The 13,594-nt window shown below is 31.6% G+C and overlaps 1 protein-coding gene across 2 annotated transcripts in view; it reads left to right on the top strand.

Annotated features, from left to right (window-relative positions):
• The first annotated feature begins 6,646 nt into the window (after window positions 1–6,646).
• The window catches only part of LOC136273098 (hemicentin-1-like), a 179,275-nt gene continuing 172,327 nt past the window's right edge, over window positions 6,647–13,594 (top strand). For both annotated transcript variants that reach the window (XM_066076997.1, XM_066076996.1), the window contains exon 1: window positions 6,647–6,785. The gene's annotated coding sequence lies outside the window, so the exon portion shown is untranslated. The remainder of the gene's footprint in view (window positions 6,786–13,594) is intronic.

The raw sequence follows: 13,594 nt of genomic DNA, 5'->3' as shown, positions 1-13,594 counted from the left end.
TTAACCCGGGACGGGTTATACGCAGATGTTTCACAAATTAAATAGGTGTTTCATTGGCTTCCAGTCTACTTGCGGTATGACTACTGTTCGTCTCTAAAGGAATTTTGTACAAAGAAAATAAAAACAAGTCTGAATTTGCCTTCTCGTTCGTTGGCTCTTTATTAGATTAAACTGAATTTAAATTTCAAACAATGCATTGTAAGCAAATTCTATAGTAGATTATACATTTTGGAAGACTTATATATCATATAATATATACAATCTTATCGATTGAAGTTAAATTTTAATGTTCATGTTTTCCGGCTTAGTTGGAATCAGGCTTGTGGTGAATTACATTGTAAAATAATGCATTACATTACCATTACTTCATGAATTAGGGCATTAAATTACCATTACCATTACTTAATTTTCTTGAAATAATGCATTACATTACCATTACATGAGTAAAGCAATGCATTACCATTACTTTGTAAAAAGTCAATAAGTTATAAAAAAGTAATTTAAAAACTAAATTAAGAATTTTTGTAAATATTTCATAAATAAAACATGCTTAAAATATTTACAGGTTCATGTTCATGTTCACTATCAGGTTCAAATTCAATGACTTATACAAGATTGCTGTTGCACTTGTAGTTCTCAAAGTAAGGTTGGTCCCGTAACATTTACACGTTAATTGCGGAGTTGACAATTCTCTGATTTTCGGAGTATGATTTTTAATGAAAGGAACGGTGGTATCGTAATTCATGTAGGTGATGCACGAGTTTACACAAAAAAGTAGTAAGTGGCGAACGGATATACTTTTACCTATTAATTTTGGTCTTAAAAATCTAAATTATTAATTTTGGTCTTAGAAATCAAAATGGCGACCGTGACAAATCTTTTTATTGTCAAAGTTCTTGGAATCTTATTGTAAAAAAAATATTTCTAACGTCAGGTGCTTGTGTTTGTTATCGGTATACAAATGTTCCCTTTGTTTGTTAATTCAGCATGCAGTTTTAGAGTTTTCGGGCCCAAACAGAAAAAAATAGCCTACGGGATCATATCATTGACTTTTGTGTAAATCATGGTTTTGAGATGATTTCGGTATAGGAAAATTTCACATGCAAATAACTTAATGGGTCAAATGAGTGAACTATCTGAGGATGCTTTCATACAAATTTTAGCTTTTCTGGCCAAATGGTCCCTGAAAAGAGGATTTTTAAAAAATATCATCAAAATTCCAATAAATCCTAATTATCTCCCCTTGAAAGAGAGCGTGGCCCTTCATTTAAACAAACTTGAATCCCCTTAACCTAATGATGCTTTGTGCCAAGTTAAGTTGTTATTGGCAGAGTGGTTCTGAGGATTAAAAAGTCGAAAATGTAAAAAGTTTACAGACAGACAGACCGACGGACGGACGCCGGACAAAAAGTGATCAGAATAGCTCACATGAGCTTTCAGCTCAGGTGAGCTAAAAGCTAATTCGACCAAAGATTATTTGCATGTTCAGTTGGAAAATATGATTAAATTAAATCTAACATATCTTGTGGTGCTAAACCATTTATAATCGTGTAGAATATAATTAGCTTATAATGTTTATCGCTTCGAGATTGTAAGGTTCCAAATTAAGCTCACTATATAAAATGATTTCAGAAGAATTATCCCTGTCACTGTCCTGGTTGCTTTAATTTGTACGTGTTTAAGCAATTCGGAGTTTTTTGATACAGCTGCTCAACACGACATCGCCACATTCCAATCTAGGTCTGATAAAAGCCGAATTTTAACCAGTGTTTATCTATCAATTGTATTCTTGAGTAATCGTAATATATTCAACTTTTACATACCATTACATATATATCATTAATATAATTTGATCAACCATCCTCCGACTGTATATATAGATGCAAACCTTCCTTTTTTAAAATTGTTTAACATTTTTGCTGTAGAGGGTATATGTTTTTAATTTTGAGAAAATATATTACGTCAGTTGCCCATGTTTCTAATTAAAAGGTAAATAATGGAATTAAAAACTCAAAATAATAGAAATGAATTTTTTTTTTCAAAAAGAACTATGACTGCATATGCAGAAAATTGGCGCTTCAATAAAGTTAATCTGGCAAGTTTATAGAAACACATATACCCTTTACCCAATAAAACAGTATAGAGGTTAACAATTTTCAATCATTAGAAAAATATACAACGTCAGGTGCCTGTCGAATTGAGCTCTGTTGAATTGCCTGAAAAGTAGCGATAAGGCCATCATTAAAAATATCTGTGTTTCCCCTTACCCGACCCAAAATTTTGGAGTTGGGTAGGTAGGTAGGTAACAGGCTTGGGGCGAATTACATTGTAAAGTAATGCATTACATTACCATTACTTCATGAATTAGGGCATTAAATTACCATTACATTACTTAATTTTCTTGAAGTAATGCATTACATTACCATTACATAAGAGAAGTAATGCATTACCATTACCATTACTTTGTGAAAAGTCAATAAGTTTTAAAAGTCTAGAGTAATTTAAAAGCTATATAAAGAGGTTTTGTAAATGTTTCATAAATAAAACATGTCTAAACATAGTTACAGGTTCATGTTCACTATCAGGTTCAAATTTAATGACTTATACAAGATTGCTGTTATATTGCACTTTATGATCAAAGTTTCACAGGTTTCATCTTTCAACCGCATCCTGTCGGGTGTGAAAATACATGTATATAAGTGTTCAGGTAATAATAGAAAAAAATACATGAATCTTGTATTTTCAATCAGTCCAAACTATTGTACTTAATACATGTAGGGTGATTTAACCATGCATCGGACACATACCTTGGATCGGACAATTTTGGTTTATAAATATACAAATAAATGTGCATGCGCTCATGTGTTGTTTCGTATATTCCTGAATTAGAACAAATGAACTTTATCATTATTAAGAATTTGACAGTCACATTGTCAAAGAAATAGCAATATAGACATCGTAAAATGACATCAAATACGCCATTATTGAAAATTTAGTTACAAAGATTTTACATTTAAAGCATGATTTGAATGTTGTGCGTTTGATTGTAAATTAGTGAAAATGCACTCTCTGCGTAAAATAATTAGAAAGAAGTAAGTTTTGAAACAAAATTTGATTAAAATAAGTCTAAGAAATTTAAACAATTAATGTCAAGGTCATTATTGCACCATATGTTCATTTCACCATGGATCGGACACAAATTAACCATGCATCGGACAGTTTTCACTGCATGATTTCTTCTATTAATATGGAGATTATGTGCCCATTCCTTGTGATATACTTTAAATGTGAAGTAAAATAAAAATTTAAAAAATAATTGATACAAACATTTTCCTCAAACCACTTAAAAATCGAGTTTTACGGACACACCATTTTTAGTCCAAAGTTCCTGTAGGAGCTGGCACGATAAAGAACCCCTTATGATAAATATTCCTTTAAACAGAAGCACTAGTCTTAATTCCTATATGTATATTTGAGGATTTACATTAAAAGAAATATGAATAGCAATTGAATAAATTAATATTTCCGAACCTTTGTATTTTTGCATTAAAACCAGAAAATGTTGTTATTTTTAATCTCTACTGCACTGCTATAGCTGTCCGATGCTTGGTATATATTGTCCGATCCATGGTGAAATAGTTAAACACTTCATTAATTTGCTTTATTTTCTACATTTTTAACAATTTCGCAATTTTTTCTCCAATAATTAAGCAAGGGGAAAACCTGTACCTTTTAAAACAAGTTTTATTTATATTTGGACGATATTTAATGCGTGAACAAAGGGAAAAATCCAAAGGTGTCCGATGCATGGTGAAATCACCCTATACAACAGAGAGAGAGAGAGAGAGAGAGAGAGAGAGAGAGAGAGAGAGAGAGAGAGAGAGAGAGAGTAAAATTATTTTCAAATGGGTTATAATACTGGAAGTAATTTTTAAGCTTCAAGAGACATTGCATTCTTTTTAATGCATTCATTTTTGCTTTTAAGGGTGTATGTCTGTTCTCCATTCTAATGGAACACAGTCAATAGAAGAGTGGTAATTGGGGTGTTTAGCACCTCTTTAAACAATAGAATGTTTTGGTACTTAGAACAACACTGTGTACTGTTGACACATTCTTAACAGTAAGGAATTCATTGAATGTACAAGTAATTGGAGTATATTTTCCGAATGATTTGAAATTCTTAACAAGACACTCTTAAAATGTTCTGAAATTGTGTTGATAAAGCCAGTTATATTGACAATCTAAGAATGGATTTTTAATTTTTTTTAACATGCTTAATCATACAGCTAAAATATTGTTATCTCAAGAATTTTTTCTTCTTTAAAAACAATTTTCAATCAAATACAGTTTCAGTTATTCAATTCATCACGATTTTACAAATAAACATGCATAGAAAAGCATAGTAACGCAAAGTAATGCCATGTAATGCATGCATTACACTATATTTTTTGAAGTAATGTATTACATTACGATTACTTGTAATGCTATAATTGTGGCATTACACATTACTAGCATTACTTTGAAAAAAATTAGCATTACCCCAAGCCTGGTAGGTAAATTTTTTTTTCTGCCAGGGCACAATATAAAATAAATAATTATTTATTTATAAAAAAATAAATCAGTTTTTTAATTGATTACAAAACTAAAAGAATATGACCAGTTATAAAACAAATTGTTATACTTGTACTGATGGAATGTAAAACAAATTTAAAGTCAAATTCACAATTTAATATTGTTCATCTTAAATTCAAACATGTCTGATTCAATGCCTACATGTGCATGAATACATTCATTATCATTTGTATGTTGATGTACATGTAAGCCTATATTTAAATATCATTTTAATGATCATGATGTATCTAATTTAAAGTATCGATTCATTTTTTTTCTTCAAAATTTGTTTTATAAAATGTCAAAAAGTATATTAAAACAATAATTTGATAAACTTAAGGTAGTGTAATAAATGTAAATATTTGTGAAGACATATTTAATGATTCTACAATAATACGTTACAAAAATCACTACATTTGCAGAGAATGTCAAAAAGTATTCTTGCCCGACTAGCCTGTTTCATTCCGAAGCAAACGGTCATCTTCTTAGCTTTATTCCCATAGTATTGTAATGATAAATGAATATCATATTTTCAGTCTCAAAATTAAATGATTAATCGGACATATCAACCTAAAAAGAAATCAGCCACGTCCGCATACGTGTCGGAGTGTATGAAAATTTTAAAACAAACTTTCAAATATGTGCAAGATTGTACATTTAAACCGTGTAGAGTAAGTTACAGTTCAGATCAAAACTCTGATGTTGGGGTCAATCTCAACAGGATCAATTTTCAACGTGTCGTGGTCATCAGAGTTTAGAAAAAAATCTTTCTCATAACGTTGAAAAATGACCCCGGGTATAAATTTCACGATTTTGGTCTCAATTTTCAACGTTGAAAAATGACCCGGGGATATTCAACGTTGAAAAATGACCCCCGGATCAATTTTCAACCCGGGTCAATATTCTTCGTTACACCGGGATTGAGTAAAATTTAGACAAAGTATCAGACAATTGCAAAAAAGCCGAATTAACATAGATTGTAACAACTAATTCAAACTCATAAATTTCGGAAGCATATTCGAGGAAATCCAGGACAATTACAAATTCAAACTTTCAAGACCCCGTCTTTCAGTACTCCCAGTACTTCGATTTCATATGCGTTAATGTATGTTGATGTATGTTGATATATGCAGGCACGTATCATCGGGGGGGGGGGGGGGGGGGGAGGGGGGCAGGGGGGGGGCCTCCCCCCCCCACTTTTTCTCACAGCAACTAATTTTTTAAAATTTACATATAAAAAATTGAATTATCATGGAGTTGCCCCCCCCCCCCACTTTGTTGGAGGATGTAAAAAATTGATATGAAGATAAGGAAATTAGGATTGAAATTGAAGTTATATACTATGCCAGCCCCCCCCCCCCCCCCCCCCCCCCCCGGATTAGGATTTTGAAGATTTTGGGAAAGTCCTTTTTTTTTTTTTTTTTTTGCTTGTCAAGATTTTTTGGATGAGTCTGGCCCCCCCACTTTCAAAAACGATGCTACGTGCCTGATATGTTGCTGTGTTTTCTCTATATTTTCTATGACTTTTATATTACAATTAAACTATAAAAGTTTACATGTCTTCTTCTGTTCACCATATATTTAAGTTAAAGAGAAATAGATGATAAAGATCACAACAGCATAATTATCTATATATACAAGAGCACCCTTGATTTTAATTACCATAAAATATATCATGAGCTAGCTATAGTCATAACATATATTTTTGTATATAATTTTATTTGTGTGTCAATCGAAATCCAGTGTAAAAATTAATTAAAGCTGTGCAAGGTATTACTACATAATTAATTAAGAAAACGGTGCAAGTTATATAAAAGGCATTAAGACAGCTCGATTAGGTGAAATCACGATAATTTTAAATTATTCCATAAAACACAGCGTTAGCAATTATTTGGGGTTTGCTTAGATCGATAAATACAGGTAATCCTTGATCGTTAATAATATTTATATCAGATATTGAAAAGGGGCGAAACCACTCGGCGCGAAACCACTCAGCGCGAACAAGTGATCGGAGCGAAACCCCCCGTTACCGTAGGATTTGGCCGAGGTGTGCCGAGTGGTTCATCTGGTCCTCGGTCTCTATTGTACGAAATTGCTCGCTCATATCAGACAGTCGACTGCTGCTTTGTGTAGTCTTCAAATCCGATTATCAGGAGGGGGAATTACGGTTAATCGTAAGTGTTTTTAAGACAAAATCATATATTTCTTAATTAAAAATAGTCAATTGTTTAAATTATACACCTTTTAAATCGTTTGAAGAAATGTTTTTCTTGCAATCAGAAGTTTTAAGAAATGTCCAACACTCGAAAGGGGGGGGGGGGGGGGACTGGACTTTTACAAACAATACTGCAATACACTGTTAATATAGGTGTCAAAATGTTTTTTCAGTCAGAAATAATGGTCAACATTGAAAGTATGCAAATTTTGTACTGTGATGAAAATATAATCGACAGTTTTAACATAAATTTCAAATTTTTCAATATTTGACCATAAGATTTAACTGCTCAATCAAAAAAATTAAGTACAAAAGGTAAAAAATATATATGTACATTCCACTGTGTTTTTCTATTATATTCGTTAATCTTTGTTCTAATGTCGACTTGGGAACAGGTCGACGGTTGATAGTTGACACTGTTCATAACATAATCTACTGTTGACTAGGGGACAGGTCAGGGGGCGGTTGACAGTTGACACTTACCATAACAATCTACTGTCAACTGGGGGACAGGTCAGGGGACAGTTGATAGTTGACATTTAACATAACAATCTACTGTCAATTGGGGGACAGGTCGACGGTTGACAGTTAAAACTTACCGTAACATTATATAAATAGTGCCTGTTTGGGAGGGTAACAGTTGAAATTGACACCCCGAGAAAACCATTGTCAACCGACGCGAAGCGGAGGTTGACAATGGTTTTCGAGGGGTGTCAATTTCAACTGTTATCCTCCCAAACAGGCACTATATATTTTGTTATACTGAATGTCTTTTTTAAAATTTTTAAGAAAATTTTACTGCTTTTATATAGGAATAACGTGAATTCCACAGCGAACCGTACGCGCATAATTTTCCCGCATGTAACATTTTTTAATGTTACCCGTTGCCAAGTGCGTTGCTAACGCTGAGGGTAATAGTAAATATTATTAACTGCGTCTTAACCAATCAGATTTCAGTATTTAACATGAAAGTATAACAAAATCTTCTGTTGACTGGGAGATAGGTTGACGGTTAACTTTTTCAATAAAATACTCTATTGTCGACTGAGGATAGGTCGACAGTTGACAACCTGTTATGGAAATTGTCAACTGTTTACCGTCAACCTATTACTCAGTCGACAGTAGACACTTTCCATACATAATCTAGTGTCGACCAAGGAACAGGTCATCAACGGTTGACAGTTGACACTTCCCATGGAGAAATGAAGACCCACTTACTACTTTAAAATTTACAAGCTTCTGCATAGGGAGTACATATCAGGGTTTGAAATTAACAGTCGCCCACTCTCCATTTGCTACTAAGTTTTCGTGCGGGCGATTTAAAAATGCAATTCCAAGGACCCACATGGCGATTAAACAATTCCTGAAGGTAACACATTTTTTTCCAATTTTTCACGAATGTTTCGTATTTTGATTTAGGCTGATCACTCAGATGCTTACCTTTATCTGTCTTCACTAGAAAGTCTAAATGTCTTGATGATCAAGACTACTGAATCATCAAATCATTTTGGCGAAATATCTATCAATATGGAAATATTTCCAGAAGCTGATGTTATTGTGAGTTTCCTCTTTAATATACCACAGTGATGTTAAGCGTGCCTTTGTTTACTACAGTTTTTTCTAAAAATATCCCGACGTCAAATGTCAATTTCAGTGGGTGCTACTATACATAAACAGAAATACAGCGATACCATAGAACCCACGCTATGGTAGGAAACAAGTATAACTTTTGAGTACCCATTATTGCCGAGTACCCATTATTGCCGATTGTTATAAAAACATCAAGATTTCCGCTATCTATTCTTTGTTTTTAGCTACAAAGCAAAATAAATGAATGATAGAATTTTTAAGACACTATAAAAGTTGAAAATGAAGAAAATTTACTTTAAACATCTCGAAACTCGGATCCTTAAACAAAGGTAACCCTTTTAAAACGTATCTCATTTGTATCCGTGCGATGAAACATGCCACTGAATGTTTGACTTGTAATCCACTTTGATGACAGGGCATTTTTTGTTTAGGTCCATATTTGAAGATTATTTACCTATGTGTTATGATATTTGACAAAAATAAGCAAGATACCATTTCTACTACACAATATTTAAAAAAGAAAACGGTTAAACCGAGCTTCTGCTTGCTTGTAAGAATCCATTTTGTTTGCAAACTGAGGCGGATCAAAGATTTACCCACACGCACCTGCGGTGTAAATAACAGGCGTTGCTATTAACTTTCACACACATTATTACTGGACATATTAGAACTTACTTTAAAAAGCTTTTGATAAATAAACAGTGCATTTCTTTAATTTACAAGAAATCATTTTGACGCAAACGTCAAATGGGCCGCAAACATATAATTGTTGTATGAATCATCATTGGTTGTTAACATAACAGGGCTCTACATTAACTTTTTTTCCTACTTGTCCATTCGGACAAGTGACCAAGACATTTACTTGTCCGAAATTCAACATCACTTGTGAATGTCCGAATTTTTTTTTATATTAAAGATCAGATATTGTCAACTTGAAAACTACAGTTCTGTATTACTAAATTAAAGTCATATTAATTGATTATTCTAGCTACAATTAATAACCTGACTTTTTAAATTGAAACTTAAAGTGCCTTTCCTAAATGTATTTGTTCCATATAAAATTAAACATGATTTGTCAGCTGTAGCTTTGTCATGGCAAATTAAAAGACATTTTAAATTAAGCATCAGGTTTAAAAATACATGTAAATGTTATATTGATTTCTCAGCTGTTTTTTAAACTGAACATGGAAAGTCATCATAGTCTATCAATGATGAATGAAACCTAAAATAAAGTACATTTCTTTCCATAATCCTTTATCTTTGCTACCTTTTCCTCCTTTCTTTTTCTTAACAAGTGTGTTTGGTATTTTGTAAGAACTAAGATCCACACCTTTACAGTTCAATATTGAAAGTTGTTTAAAATTAGTGAACTTCAATCCCCATCAATACAGATAAACTTATCACAAAAACTTTCTTTTCTTTTTTAAATGTTGGAGAATTTTTATTTTTTTTTTTACATAAAAATGCACTTGTCCAGTCTGACAAGATGCCAGCAATATTCACTTGTCCATATATTTTTTTAACTGGTACCGGACAAGCGGACAAGCGTTAATGTCGAGCCCTGCATAAAAAACACACAACAAAGAAGAAAATAACGAGTTGGTTGTACTAATTTAAATGTACCTAGATTTTAATTTTAATTACTATATGTTCAGCAACACGTTTTGAAATTTAACATTTTACTCTAATTATCAAGAATAGAGTTCGTTACTGTTAGCATTTCTAATGGTATTTGTATCATAATGATCATTGCTTTCGTATGAACTAAGTAATGGAGAACACATTGATTTGTATATTATTTTAATACAAAGTTCAATTCATTAATATTCTGTTGGAAATTATATATTTTAAACCATCTTGATTTTTTTGTTGCATTGTATTGAATTAAAACTTAATGCATTAGTTTATATAATTTCAAGGGACCACATAATAGAATAGAAATGGATTAATATAAACGTACCCCGGTACATGTACATCTAAGATCATGCTCATCCAGTAGAATCTGTTCAATTTTAAAGGTAAAAAATAAGCCTGATAATTTTTTTCCTAATTGGAATTATAAATCTTATCTAGACTACAATTTATGAAGATAATCATGGTTATTTCAAAAGAATTAAAAATAAATCAGGTTCGCTCAAATTTTCAGGTCCATTCTCTAATTTTCAGTTCTTTCATATTTTATTTCTATTTCTACGTGCAAATTTACTTTTAATTGATAAAAATGAGCATGATATTAATTGATATCAATTCATTAAAAAAAACTATCCAGCAGAAACGCAGTTACAATACTTAAATGTGTATCAAATAACGGACCGCCTCCTGGCGGTCCGTAATAATCATTTGTCCCGGGACATGTGAAGCACATGTTCCTCCGTTTGTGTGCATGTGGCCGCATGGACATCGAAAAGAATATATTATTGCTTATAATATGATTGAATTGTGTTGATGATAATTATATTTTTTTAAGTTATATTCTTACATTTAATTTTATATTGTTAGATTCATTAAAAATTTTGACCTTTTTACTGATTAATTACTGGAAAATAATTAAAAGATATGAGCGGCAATAATGGGTACTTGAACTTCCTGTAAATCGAAGGTCATTAACAGGGTTTAATTTTAGCCAGAAGAAAGTCGATATTAATGAGAATGAAATAAAAAGTATTCCTTAAATTAAATAAATAAACAGTGCAGAAATTAGCCTAGAAATTTTTACATGACAGCTTATATGATAAGAGTAATAGAGAAAACTTGCGTAATTTTTGGCAATAATGGGTATTCGTATGTTACATGTAATAAAAAAATTAACTTTTTTGTCTTTTTAAAAATAAAAGTGTGGGCAACTAAATTTTGATGTAGGCTCCTGGAATGACGAAGATTAGAAGCCCACATGGCTAGCAAAAAATTCAAGTTAGTTTAAAACCCTGCATATCCTTATAATGGAGTCGTAAAAAGCAAAATTTCAAGAGTTGTTTTTCATAGATTATATTTTCAAGGATCATCTCTACAGTTTATGTGAAAACTAATGTAAATTGGTTTTAGAAACAGCTCTTCTTGCTACTACTAATTTACTCCCTATATGGTCTGCAATTTATACCAATTTATCTAATAAATACATTTAATCCATGGGCTAAATGCGACAATGGCAAATTCCAAGACAGTGTCAATGTGACATTTCTTAAATTAATGTGCCAAAAGGAAATTTTATGGGACATTGTAAAATGACTCTAGCCTCTGGATGATTCTTGGGCCTCACAATGGGTTTAGAGTTTGATATACATAATATGTACGTTTATATCCCATATATAAACAATTGTTATACCCCCGCAAACGAAGTTTAGGGGGGTTTATTGGTTTCACCCTGTCCGTCCGTCTGTCTGTCTGTCCGTCTGTCTGTCCCCCCTATAGATTTTTTATTACTGCATGGAACAGTTTGAAAATTTGTACATATGTTGAACACCATCTGAAGATGTGCTCCTGCAATTTTTTTTAAGATCAGACAAGATATAATGATTTTATGACAGTTTTAATTTTCCTTATTCTATATACAGTCAAACTTGTAATAAGCAGTCACCTTCGGGAGGCACTCGAAGTGGCCTCTTAAAAGAGGTGACCTTTGAATAGAGACTTGTGAATTTGCCAACATCAAATATCTTATTAAAACAATTATCACAATAAAACAATAATGTATCAAAATGATAGATAAAGTAATTGATTAAATGCTTTTTTCTTGTACTATAATATTTACAAATAAGTATAAATACATAACAATGCATTGTGAATGCATTTTATATATATATATATATATATATATATATATATATATATATATATATATATATATATATATATATATATATATATATATATATATAAAAAAGTCATTACGTGATAAAACCATGTCGCTGACATTTTCACAATTATAACACTAACTATTTTCATGAGTACCATATATTTATTTATAGAGAACAAACACTTTAAATACAAATCAACAATTAAGTTTTTAACCGACGGTATCTGAACTCAGAATCATATTATAATTAATAAATCAAGCAATTTTCTCTTGACTGGCCACAGGAATTTTTGACACCTATTTCTTTCATGTTTATAAAACAAAAATTGTTAATACATGTTTAAACAATTCACTTGATTCCTATTTGTATCTGATCTGCCACTTATGTATTATAAATACATCGATTAATTTGGTTTCTCTTGCCTCAAGAGTATAATTATTGTTTACATTTATTACCCGACATTCGGAAGCCATATTTAAAATCCCTGGGTGTAAATCATGTGACCAGCCAAAATGGCCGCCTAATGCATGTTGACTGTACAGCTTCGGATCAAAATACGATGACCACTGACCGCGTTAGACAGGTGGCTGCTCTTTAGAGGGCCATTATATAGGATTTTTCATTGGGAGGAAATAAAATGACCACATACGAAAGGTGACTGCTTAATAGGGGTGCCGCTTCAGCAGTTTTGACTGTATTGTACACTAAAGTTGAAAAGTAAGCTTTTAAGGGAGGTAAACCTTACAGATTTTATTAATTAATTAATAGTATTAAAACATTTATATAAATACATCCAGATGGAGGTTTCTTGTCTTTATGTCTTAATTTATAAAAAAAAATATTTTTTATAAGTATTGTATCAACTGACAATGCAAAGTTTTTGTTTGTCAATGAGAAATTCTTATGAGCTACATGTAATAAGAACATCAAAGACAAGTGTGGCTGAATTCATTTGTCCCAAGGGAGCCTTTATCTGAGCCATGGTTCAGATGGAGCATATGTTTAGGGGAAATTGATAATCTGTAAAATGGGTGATGGTTTTGAGGCTTATTTTAAAACTGTTTCATGTAAACCAAAAGTTTCTATCATTATAAGGATATAAATGATATCATTATCAATAAAGAAGTTAAACTATTTTTAGAAGTTGTTTAAATTTATTCGTCAAGTACATTGATGAAGTGACCATATTGGGCATTAATTTAAATGAAATTCAAAATTACTGATATGATTGTAGTGTTTTGGCAATTTTAGAATTGTTTGTAATTTTAAATTTTCTTTTTTACATATTTTTACATAGTATGGTAATTATGGTAATGTTTTGGGAGTTTATTAAATTTAACAAGCTCATCAAATAAAATCATAATCCTATGGGATCAATTTTCTG

The sequence above is a fragment of the Magallana gigas genome, chromosome 2 (assembly GCF_963853765.1).
Source record: "Magallana gigas chromosome 2, xbMagGiga1.1, whole genome shotgun sequence".
Classification (NCBI taxonomy): domain Eukaryota; kingdom Metazoa; phylum Mollusca; class Bivalvia; order Ostreida; family Ostreidae; genus Magallana; species Magallana gigas.
This window is presented reverse-complemented; position numbering and strand designations above follow the sequence as displayed.